The sequence below is a fragment of the Ciconia boyciana genome, chromosome 6, assembly GCF_034638445.1.
Source record: "Ciconia boyciana chromosome 6, ASM3463844v1, whole genome shotgun sequence".
Classification (NCBI taxonomy): Eukaryota; Metazoa; Chordata; class Aves; order Ciconiiformes; family Ciconiidae; genus Ciconia; species Ciconia boyciana.
Window position 1 is genome coordinate 30,702,291 of NC_132939.1, and position 13,071 is coordinate 30,715,361.

The following is a 13,071-nucleotide window of genomic DNA, read 5'->3' on the forward strand; positions in this document are numbered from 1 at the left end:
TTTTACTTCTGGGAGTCAATATTAGAAAAACTATCAAATTTGGCAATTACCAGAAAAATAGATCAAATTTTTGATTGGTGCATTTCCTGCTTGGTGCAGTAGCGTGGAAGAGATTTTGGGAACTCAGGAAGGTGTATTTAGTGTTTAAAAAAGAAAGTTGTCTTTCTAAAGTACTCAGCATTAGATAAACTTCCATTTTAGGGATTACAAATAGGAAATCTTTAAATGTTGAACTGTTGGGGTTTGGGTATATTATCTTACTTGCTTATTTGGATTTTATGTTCTTTGTGAGTTTTTCTCATAATACACTTAGAAGCGTGCTTCTTAGAACTGTTGACAATACGGTTGGCTTTCTAGCTGAAATGGTTTAGCAGATGAAGTGTTGATAAATACAGTCTGCCAAGTCAGCTTTATCTCTACTTGGTATGAAAAATTATCAGAACTGCCAAATGGAAAATATAAATATTGGCTACAAAGTGTAATTTTTTGTTCTTGTTGTTATTAAATACAAGTGCAATTGAAAAAGAATGTGAAATGCAATATAAACAGTGCAGCTTCCTTGCTGGGGCTGAGTAGGTGTTTCAGACACTGCGGCGAGTCTTGTGTTATCATACAATACAGTTTTAGCCAATAAAAACACTGAAGGGGAAACACAAACTCACTGGCCATAGAAAATGAAGTAATGGGCCATAGTTTCCTTACTTGTGCATGATGCTGGCTGAAAGGATGGCCAGTGCTGCTTCATGTAACCATTGGGTTCTGGAGCCTCTGACAGACTTCTCTCATGAGTTAAGAAAAGTTTAAAGATGGACTGGTGCTTTGAAAGGCCTGGAGTCATCAGTGAATTTCTTGGGCTTTTTACCTGTCTTGGTGATTGTAGCACCAGGAAAGTATACTTTAAATGTCCTTGAGAAGAGGACTGCTGGAATACTGCAATCTTACCATGCTTTTGTGCATTTGTCTACCCCCTTACACTGTATGAATGAAGTTTATTGTACTAATTCCGTGTTTTGAACAATTACTTCAGTGCTGAGCTTGAAGTTTCTAAGCTTCCTTACAGCAATGATGCTATCGGCAGCCAAAGGAGGTTTGGTAACACTGTCATCCAGTAAAAGCTTTCTTTCATGGGCTGACCTTGGATTACTTTTTCCTTGAAGATGTCCTGCCAACTGTTATTATACATGATTGGTGTATTGGTTGAGGATGAAAAGAAGATTAAAATATCTGCCTTCAGGTTCATTTTTGTAGAATGCTGTCTTTTAGTAAACTGTCATTTTTTTTGTCCTCTGGATGGACATATAAAAATGAAGTCCTAACAGTTTCTTCAGTTGTTAAGGATTCTGTGACAATAAAACAATAGTGAGAGGGCTGCAAATCGTAGTGTTTAGGTAAAAATATGATTTTAAAGTTACAAATCTGCTTCTGTGAATAATTCTTACAATTTATTCTGGATGTTAACGTTGCCCACTTCAGGTTCTGGTCCCTTGTGTTCCAGAGGTGACTACACAAAATGCATTTTGTTCCCTATGTATTGTGATCATATACTTCACAGGTACTTGTGACAGGCTTAAGTCACATGTGTGTCAGTACTTTCAAATGTTTGGATGAAAAATTCAGATTTATTGTTCTGTTTATAAAAATTGTGCTTTCTCTGCCACCTGTATTCTACTTCTATTTGCCAAAATGAGAATACATGTTGCTCACCTTGTTTGTCTTTCCTAATACAATCATGTTAATATTTCTTTTATTGCCTTTTTTAATTTTAAAAAAAGATGGGAAGGTATTTTTTCACTTTAATTTGAGGAGAGCAGACCTTGCGATACAGTACACTGAAGAGGAACTGAACCAAATTAGTAAAATCTGCACTGCCCATGTGACAAACGATATGCCTTTACTCTTTTTTTTTTTTTAATAGCACTGAAACTGGAAGTACTTTTTTCTGTTCAAAAAGCTGGCACAAACAGTCAAAAATATAAAATTATTTTTAGGAAGTGTTATTGTCTACATATTTTTTAGGGCTGAATTTGAAAAATAATTCTCTCCATGGTATATACAAGCTTTCTTGATTGACATTACGTAAATAATGTAAGCCTCCTCACATCTCTGAAAAGAGGAAAGTTTGCTAAATTAAAAACAAAACTAATTTTTGACTACTGAAAGAAGATCTTATCACTGTTGATGTCTGGGAAATAGGCTTCTTGGCAGAGATAACTTGTTGGATAGTGATTGGTTTCGGAAGATGGTTTCAGGTACAAGTGGATAGTCTTTGACTGTTGTTCAAGATTATTCTCTCATTTAAAACATTTGAGGAACTAGATATGAGCCAGAGTTCTGTTTTCTTTATTTCTCTCCTAACAGTGGTGAAATATGAAGCTATACAGTGTTTCTAATGATGATCCAGTAATCTATAAGCTTAATTTAGAAGTCTAATAGCAGTGGTCTGAATTCTTAGTCTTTCTTTAGAAATTATAAATTCTTTACAAAATGTAAGATTTTTTAATAGTTCAGCTATGCAAGTATTATGATCATTTTCCAAATAAGTATTATGAGCATTTTCAGAAGTATTATGATCAAGATCATTTTCATAAGTATTATGATCATTTTCCATCATATTTTCCAATAATATGATCGTATTCCAAATAATATTATGTCATTTTACAATGTGACCTCTGTTTTTTAGGTGGCCGGTTTGAGATCCTTGGGCCTGTTGCTTTTGTTTTCTCACTAGACAGTTGAATACTTTGTGTTGGTATTAAGCTGAGCTTTTCATCTGCTTTCACAGATGTGCAATTCTTTCCAAAGGGGAGTCTACCTTCTCTTTTTAAAGACAATTTTTTTTTCCTAAGTGGATTTGTTGGTGCATAAACAAAATAGAGGAATAAAGAAATACCCTAAGAGAAGAGTCACTGGCTAAATCAACCAGAGCTGCCAGCCACTAAAGGAAGAAGGAAAGGAAACAGATGTGCTAAATCCTTCGAAGTAGAGAGAGATGAACCAGGCACTAGGGCTACATGGCAGAGAGAAGGAAACAGAGTATCAAAAAATTGTGTGGGACCAATGGAAGAAGAGAATTAATATTTATTTAATTCAGGACAGGAACAGAACATTTGATGGGCAAAATATGAAATGAGAAACAAAAGGAAATTCTAAAAGATTATAGGCATTTAAGAGAAAAAGGTCATGCATGTTTTTTCTGATCTTAACTCTGCAATTTGTTACATGCATTTTTCCATGGTTATAAACGAGGGAATGGTTTTCCAAACCATCACTGTCAAGAAGTAGTTATACTCTCAGAGAAAAAACAAACAAACAAAAAACCCCACCAAAAACAAACCACTAAAACCAAACAAAAACCAACCAAATAAAAAAACCCACAAGAAACTCTAATACTTCTGGTGATGTTCCTTTTCCTGACATTTTTGAGACAAATTGTTCATTTTTCTCTGCGCTGTATTGCTGCAGAATTAGTTTAGTCTCGCAGAGGGAGAATGATGAGCGTCTGCACCTGGGCTTTACCACTTACATACAATGAAGTAGTTTTGCCATGTCTCCCTGCATTCTTGCATTAAGGTTTTTCTGGAAGGTGGGTTTGGCACTATACAAAACCTTCTTTAGTAAAGGGGGACATTTTGTGTAAAAGTAACTATTGCTTCCTTCTCCCCCCCACGCCTTTCCTCCACATATGTCTTCAGGAAGCTGTGTGTAGTTCAGGATTGTTTTCCAAAGACAATGTTGGAAATCCATCACTCTTGGGCCATTGTGTAACTATGGGATTATCCCTTAATAGAAATTAATGGTATATTTCTATTTTGCAGTAAAAATAATGTGTGATAATGATATTGTAATGATATTTACAGTTATAATTGTTATTCTTAAAGGTAGATTCAGGCTTGCTGATTCATTCTGCTGGTTGAATATGATATGAATATTGATACATACATATTGATATCATATCAAATATGTAGGTGCTTCGATAGGTGCATATGTGGTGGTTTGATAGGTGATTTTTAGGTGTATATATATGATATGAATATGTAGGTGCTTTGGGACTTTTATAGTTGTCTCGCAAACAAACATCTAAATTTAAACTTATTTAAATTTAAATTTTTGTATGGCATAGAACAGTCTGTTTCAATCTTTTGAGTTTCTTTTGTAAAACCTAAAATAGCTCTTAATGAATCTTTCCTCAAGTCTGTTTTAGCTCCACCAAGCAAAGGAAAATGTTTAAAGCAGTGGCAAAACTTAAGTAAATGCCCATTTAAATCCTGCTGAAAAAAAAGAAAAGAAAATTCAGCTTAGTCTAATGCCAGTGCAGTTAAACAAAATCTTCAGAGTATTCTGCACAAGAGTATTCTTAAGGCTACAGGAACACATGCAAGCATTGAGTATTCTTGTATCTGGTTGTTATAGCTTCATTCCTCAGCTTCCCTCCAGCCATCCTACCCATCCGGTTATTGTGCATGCACAGTAACTGCGGTGAGCAGACTGACCCACAGGATGTACAAGCAGGTATTTACATGCAGCAGTTGCCATAGATAGCTGATGTGTAGCAATCTGTTTCTTTTGATAAGAGGAATACATCCCATGACTAATAGGCTTTGAATGGTAGAGATAGTGAAATCCAGAAAAGTGCTTAAGTGCCCAACTTGCACTGATTTCAGTGGGATCCAAATCTCTGACTGGGTTTTTTTGAAACACTTTTTGTAGATCTCAAGCTTAGTTTTTGCACCTTAGTGCATCAGTTAAATGGAGATGATAATGTTTATAAGGGAAATCATAGTTTAGACTTTAGAATTTTTACCTCGGGCTTTCAAAAGAATGAAATAAATTATATTCATATTGGTCAAGGAATTTCACACTTCTGGGCTTGACTTGATAAGGATTTTATTTTGGTTTGGTGTAGTGTACCAGGTTTATGCAGGTATGAATATTCCTTCAGTGTCTTTCTGAATATTATCATTTTCGGTAATGTCATGAACCTCACTGGACCTTCTAAGATGCAATCATAAAAGTGCTCGACTGAAAAGGCCATGACCAAACAGAAAGATGGCTATCTATGAGGTAAATCTAAGAAATACGAGAGTGCACAGAGGTTCAAGATTTTGTATGGATTTCCCTGTATGTGGACGTTGCACTGTGATGTGTCATATGTGAAAAGTATTATCTTAATGAATCAATATAGTTTTACAGTGAGAAAGCAGTAAGGGTATGAAAACAAGTCTTATTGCAAATGTCAGTAACTGCTCCTAATTTCTTGACTTTCTTGCCCCCCCACTCCCCCATTCTTCAGCACTGGCTTACTAATATAAGTGAAAGAATAACTGATTCTTTTTTTGGTGCACTTCCACTGTGCATTTGAACCGTTGAGGGTTTTACAGGACTGCTCAAAAGCAAGACAGTGTGTTAAATTAAAGGTTGTTTATTTCTAAACTTTATATAACAAGTGACACGGGTTCTCTTTGCCTGTCTGTCCATTGCAAATGTGTGCTAGGAAGAACTTTCCATTCAAACACATTATCTAATTATCTCTATCTTTGTTTATAAATATATTCATTGTGAAGATTGTGTTTTATTCTGTGCTCTGAAGGCAGAAATGGGGGTTACTGATGACTCATGTGAGTGAATGCACATGACACCTGTAGACAGATTTTTCCATTTCTTATTTGTTTTAAAAGTACCATAATTGCTTTTTATCACATTTGACTTCCCAGCATAGTTGGGTTTTATAGTACTTCCAGCTAAGAAAAGTAGTTGGGGAAAGGGGCAGACAGGCAGATGATTTTCTTACCTCCCCATCAGAGTGTAACTGAAAAGCAAATAGAGAAAGAAACAGATATGTTTGTTTTAATACACAAGATCTTCAATATGGCACTAGGTTTTTTTGTTTTGTTTTCGGAGTGGTTTGTTTGTTTTTACATGTTAATTGAAAAAGTTTAGAAAAGTTACACAACAGTATTGTTTGGAAGCAAAATATTGCAAAATATTGCAACATACTTTTCCATCCTTCATCAGACTGTCGCTGTACTTTCTCTTTTTTTTTTTTAAATGCAAACGTAGTCACAATTCTGAAGAACTTCAACTGAGACCTTTCCTTTGTAAGCTGAGTTTGTGACACTTCCATGCCTCCATACATTCCCTGTGAGATTCGAGTTTTTAATTGTCTTGTGAATTCTCAAGACAAATTCAAAATCTGTTATCTGGCATATGCGCTTAATTCGAAAAATTATAACATAATAAAGCTCTAATTTAAATATCTTGAAAAATCCTTCAATTTTTTCTCTCTTTCTGTTTCTCCTCTCCCCCCCCATCTTGGTGTAAAAGGAGGGAGAAAGAGGAGGCGGCAGCGGCTGTGGGTGTAAATGGCATTTTCGCATGAAATAGTTGAAAAGCAGTGAGCATTCCATCCGCAACATTTTTTTCTCCAACCCAGAGTGAGACAGAAGTGAAAAGGAGAGCATGCTATAAGAAAAAGGCTTTTTGTACGATAATTGGATCAGTATATAATGGATTATGATGGAGGGAGGGAAACCACCATGAGTGCATGCTATATATCTTCTGCCAGCAATACAGCTACTGTGTTCAGTTCGTGATCGAATAAGGTCATTCTTTCTGGCTATATCAAAATTTCTTTGCAGAAAACTTCTCTGGGAATTATAGTGAATAATTACAAATTTCAAAGGAGGCTTTTACTGGAAGACAAGAAAGAATCAAGTTGATTTTCAATTTACTATGCATAGCATTTAAAAACTTTGTATTTCGAGGAGACAAAAATTAGTTTTAAATAACTGAGGCATTGAGTAAATTGATAGAAATAATTATATACTCATATACATTCATATGCAACTATAATTTAATGCAGATGCATTTCAAATATGAAGCCTAAACAGGAGCACAAGAAAGGATTAAGTTGAATATTGGTAACAAGTTGAGGGAAATCAAACTGTTTTGCAAACAATGAAATGAGACATTTTCTGACTGTTCAATCTGCTAGTGTTCATATACAGTCATTCTGTTTCCCTGATAGGCACTGACTGTTGCTTACTAGGTACACAGAGCATGTTCTTTACAATAGGCAGGCAGTATAATTCACTAAATAATACTGAAAGAATCTGTACGTGCATTCAGCAACTTAGAAGAAAAAGAGAATAACAAGTTCTTTGGGTTGCCCATTGTTGTGCATGTTGCAGTGAACCTGCACATTCACAATCTGCATTACTTCTATAAACTTTGTGATTTTTGCATGTCTTACAAGTAAAAACAAAAACTTTGTGTGTGACCTGCAAACTTTCTGAAGTAACTTGACAGCATATGGTTATTTGGAAGGATGATTTTTATTTTTTTTAAATTAACTTCTAGTGATGGAGATGTATTTAAAAAAAATCTGTTATATAGATAAGCTGTATGCAGATGTTGATTGTTCTTTCTTACTTGCAGATGAACATTCACAGTTTAAATTGTTCTGTGTAATCACACCACAGTCTTTCCTCCGTGCTCATGAAGTAGTGATTTTTTTTTTTTTCTTCTTTTAATCTAAAATGAGGACCATTCTCTACTCTTTCTGCTTTGCAAACAAGTTCCCTTGTTCACCTGCAAGTATTTCCACAGCATGGCTAGGCACAGAATGGAAGGTCATATTCATGGTGCTTCCAAGGTAGCAGATTGATCCAAAATTAGTTTTTAACCTGGTGTGGTTTTTCTCCAATCTTAGCAATGTTGTATGAATAACTTCAGTTAGACTAGTCTTTTGGGACCTCAAATTACTGAAAAATTAGTCTGAACTTCAACTAAGTCTCCAGGATCATGTTGGTCTGCGAGTTCTGTAGTCACTGGATGGCAGGATACTGATAAACTTTTAGTAGGAGGCTGGGCCAGGTTTGTGGGTTTTATTTTATGGGTTTGGGTTTGGTGGGGTGGTTTTTTTTGTTTTAGCAGGCAGCTGGCTTATGAAAGATCTTGTTGGGCAGGACTGTGCTAGCATTGAATAGTGAGATGTGTTTATTGCAGCAGCTGTGATCAAGTTCAACATGGCCATTTTGTTTATATCTGAAAATGTGCCATGTTTCTGACATGTTGCAGCCATGAGAGTGGACTTGAATGCGTAAGTAACTAAAGCCTGAAAAACCTAAATAATATGCATGTGTCCTGTGTGACTATTAAAGTCTTTGGTGTGAACACCAATTGTTCCTTTTATTATAGCAAAAACCAGCCCTTCCCTTTTTTATAGATTTGTGCTTGCTTCATTTATTTATCTTCACTAGTAGCTAACTTTTATATTTTTCTGTTAACTAAGATGATATGCCTCAGCGAGATGTGTGTGTGGCCTTGAACACAAACTGAATGAATCATCCTTTTGGCTGGATCTGAGCACCTGCATGTTTACTCCCAATTCTGCTTTGTTTTTAATCAACAAAAAGTGCCCTTGTGAGCTTATATGTAAAAAGCAAAATTAACATCTCTGCTCAGTTGTGCCTTTTCTGCTAAAGTAGATTCTGTTGGCAGTGCTCCTAAATTGCATAAGAAGGAGTGAAGATTAATAAAATTAATTCAGTCTAGAAACAGTTACTGCAGCCTCAGCACATCAAAATCAAAATTCTGAATGTCAGTTTAGGGTTCCTTACCCCCAGATGTACATGCTATTATGGATAGGTTCTCACTCTTTATAACTTCAGTGTAATAATGTCAGGACATTCTCAGCTGAAGCAAGGGAGATGATGTTCTGTATCTTAGATCGCCAAATGTATTTTGAAGTATGTTTTACCAGACTATATCACTGTCATGTGAAATAGTTGATTAGTAAGTTTTGGAATGGAGCATTTGAATCAATCCTTGCTGGATAGGTTATATTCCTGAGAAGCTAAGTGGCAATGAATGTTTTCCTGGATTTTTTTTTTTTGTGCCTGTAAGGCTTGACTTGCTTTCAAATTACGTGTGTTATCTTTAAGATAGGTCTCAACTTCTGCTCTACTGTTATTGCAAGTGTTTTCCATTCTGAATTTTCAGACATCCCTCTCCTGCACACACATACATTTTTAAGAGTGTATACATGGATTGTGTTATTGATACTGTGTGCCTTTACAGTATTGTAAATTGGCAGATTTTCTTATGAAGAAAAGAGTCAGTTTCTAAAGAGTATGTGCCTCATCCCATGTGATGAACCTACATATAAAACATCAGGTCTGAAAAATGAATCTAAGGAACTGTGAGGATCCAGCCCAGAATTAATTAATTTGGCCTACCTAATTTTCTTTACATTTATGCATACTTTTTTTATTTTATTATTATTTCGTAGACAAAGGTGAGTAGCTTGACATCAGCGGGTAAGGAAAGCCTTCTCTAGTTAGCATTGGAGAAGCAGAGAGAGAAAATTGCAGGGGATTATTTATTCAGTTTAAAGTAGGCATACTTTCAAGGGTGTTATATTTGTACTTCATATGTGGTTTTGAAAAAGAACTGTCCACCTCTCTAGGATTTTGTTTGATTTGGAATATGACTAAAAAGAAGAGGAGCTTAAAGTGCTGGTGTAAGACTGCTTTATGCCTTTTGTTTTGGTAGCTTAAGTTTTCCAAGACCATAAATGTTTTGCAAGTTTTGCCCAGATCTGTTAATTTTAGTAAAAGATCTTTCAAGTTATGTTTAAATTGGGCTTCAGCAAAGCAACATCCAGGAAAGAACCAATTGCTTTGAAGGAGAACAGAACAGAGGAGACATGTCTTACCTTGTGTTAGGTTTTGCTGAGTGTGTTGTTATGATAGCAGAAAATGGGTTTTGAGTAACTGCTTATAAACTTAGGAATAGATAAACTTTTTTTTTTTTTGGCTAGAACAACAACGTTGAAAGCTTCATGGATAATACTTTTTGTTATCCTCATCATGGAAGAATGAGGTTTCCTGATGGATTTTAAAAGCCAAAAATCTCTCAGAGCAATGATTGCCAGTCTTTTGAAGCAAGCTCTATTGGAGCTATGACCTTCACAGTAAAGACCACAATAATCATTTTGCCACATGACCAATAAATATAACCTGAGCACTTGGAAGAATGATGAAATGAGCTTCCCTATATAGTGCCCTGAAAGCGCCTGTCCCTTTGGGACAGGAGAGGTGCATCTACAAATTCCATCTCCAGAATAGAAAAGTGCTCCTTTAGCTGTTGGCCTTGTGACCCACATGCTTGGGCTTGTCTCACCTGGGCTTTGGACTTCTGCACTCCCCCTCACACATCATCTCCAGGACCTTCTTGTACATGGGCAATGTTATTGCTGATGGTGATGGTGGGTAACTCAGGTTACCCTGCATCATGCATGTCATGCATGAAGTCATCATGCTGCCCTAATAAGTGATGCTGCCCTAATAAGTGACACTGCTCTAAGGCCATTTTCTTTGCCAGTCTATCTTATTTTAGTGCTCTTAGTTGCCTCCTGTTTCTTAATGACTGAAAGTAATGGCCAGAGTAGTTAATGAATGACTAATTTTTTTTTTAATTGCTGCATGTTGTAACCTGTTTCTTAATAGAACACAAGTTCTGCTTTGAAATGTATGAGTTTCTGAATTCACTGACCTTTTCATTAGCTAAACAAAATGTGGAACCTACTTGCTTTTATTATTTTTTTTTCTTTTTTTTTTGTCATTTTCCTTTTGATTTTGATTAGAACCAAGAGCATTTCTCACAGCTTCTTTGAAATAGGAAAAAAGGTGGAATCATGTTACAGATCTAGAGAGAGAGTTGATATTAATTTATCATTGAAGCAGTGAGTTTATCTCATATTCCAGCACTTACTTTTAAACTACAATCAAGTGAAAGGGTTTGATGGAGCTAGTTAGCATTTTAAAGCCAGAAATCATCTCACTTCTGTAACAATTGGAAAATGTTCTAGTCCGCAATCTGAGGCTGTTACTTGTTCCTCTTTAATTTTTTGACAGCTAACATTGTTATATCTTGTACTTATTTTTAATGTGTCTTATAACTCTAAACCAAGAAATTGACACTGAATTTTCAGCTCATGTTCAGAAAATGAGCAACCTTCTTGATTCCTATATATGGAGAATGAGGTAATTTAAAGCCTGGGCTTAAGTTGCTTTTGATATTTTTAGCTTAAACTCGATTTCAGCAGAAACTCAAAAGAACTGTCAATGCCTTAAAGATACATTTAGTTTGAAAACACAAAGATTTCAGAGGACTGTATAAATTTGCTTCCAGCTCTTCATGTTGTCCTCCTTTACATCATTTCTGTGTTTGACTCAGCTTGATACAGCACAATGCTTTTATTGTCTCACATCCTACTGCATGTCATTTGCATAAATTTATTGCTTATTACAGTATATGGAATGTAATCTTTTTCTGTTCCATTTATTATGAATGTAAGTAGGTTTCTACAACTGAATGTCATTGGCATGTTGGGTTGAAAGAGAGAGCAAAAGAGATGATTAGAAGGTCATCTTCTGCTCCTCATTTTATTAGCCTGGGGTTAATGCTTTTTTCCTCGTAGCAAACTGAGGCTGTATCTGTACAAGTAAATAAAATGGCTCCATTTAATGCCAGGGAATATTCCCTGACCACTGCAGCTCAGTCACCTATACTGCTAAATTGTTAGAGTCATTCCTGGTACTGTTTGGGCTGGGATAGCTGGTACTTCTCCTAACAGTTTCTAGGCACAGTCCAGGAACTGGTAGGGACCATGACCATTCCTGACTGGCAGTTTGCATGTGGCTACCTTACTTTGGAGGCTGAGAGTGCTTGATAGTATGAACATAGGCTGGTCTGTGCCATATAGGCTGGGCACGTTTATATCACTAGTGTTGCAGCTGTAATTGCATGGTCCTGTCAGAAGTGCTTGTAGCGCTGTTTGGCAAGTGATACTCAAGTGCTTTTGCAAGTGACTAGAAGTTATCACTTGGAGAAGGGAGAACATTTTTCACACATATGCCTCTGGCTCTGTCTTCCCAGCTTTGTGGGACAGAAAAAAAAAAATAATCACATTTTATGTTGGTGTTATAACCGACTGCATCTTTGAGGGGTAGAATGTAGCAGGCAGTGTGTAACCAGAAGTGAACCTAAAGCTGTGATGGGAGCTGGCTGAAGGGGTCTGTTCCCAGCAGAGGGACTAGGGGTGGAGAGTTAATTATGGGGGCTGAAATTTGTTGCACGCAGTTTAGCACCTTTGTTTTAATGGCTATACTTCATACTAAGCATCAAGAGCTTTTTTTTTTTTTTTCTTTAATATGCTGTTCACAAGATCTCTAGCAGCATGCACACCATAACATTGTTCTGGGGCTGATACAGTTGGGAAAGAATCTGGAGCCTCTCTTACCGCTAGACTCTTACAAATCCTTTTCCCATGTCTGCCAGCCTTTGAGAGTCCCTGCAGTTTTTGTTTTAAAGATGGATTTACCATTAGAGCTAGTTCTGGACAGCACACCTTCTGCACTGTGCAGTTTTGTACATTCATTCACTGATTCAGGCACTTGGCATGTGGTGGATCCTGCATCACATCCCATAACATGAGGACACATTCTTTAGCATATCTATACAATGAAAGAGATCTCTGAAAATTTCGACAGTGTTTTCTACCTTCCTTCTGTATTGTTTGATCCTTCTGATGATTGTTTTTGCTACTGTTAGAGATACAGAAGTATTTCTCAGACTGTCTTTTTTACTTCAAGAAAATGGGGATAGAAGGCAGGAAGAGAGATAAGACAAAAATAGCACATAAGTAACACATTTGAGGTAGTGAATGGCTGCTATTTAAAATAAAGATGTTTGTTTAAGAAACATTAATAAGAACTAAAAGGCTAGGCAGGGGACAGAGACAATTTGTCACTTGAAGGAAAGAGAATATGCTTTAGCTCCTTTTTTGTTCTTCTAAGACCTAGCTGTAAGAAAATGTTACATAAACTCAGTCTGCAAGGTAAGTCCTTGCAAACATTTCACAGACATAGCTTGCAAGTCATCTGCATAACCTTTTTTGAGAGAACAGAAAATGCTGAAGTAGCTCCACATAGAATTGACCCCTCCCCACATTGTTCCTTCCAGAAGGAATGATGTGAGTTGTACATTGCTTCTAATATAAAAAGTATT

At 36.2% G+C, this 13,071-nt stretch overlaps 1 protein-coding gene across 1 annotated transcript in view; it reads left to right on the plus strand.

The window, feature by feature from the left end:
- The window catches only part of STARD9 (StAR related lipid transfer domain containing 9), a 118,079-nt gene that overhangs the window by 19,743 nt on the left and 85,265 nt on the right, over positions 1-13,071 (plus strand). The gene's annotated exons all lie outside the window — the stretch shown is intronic.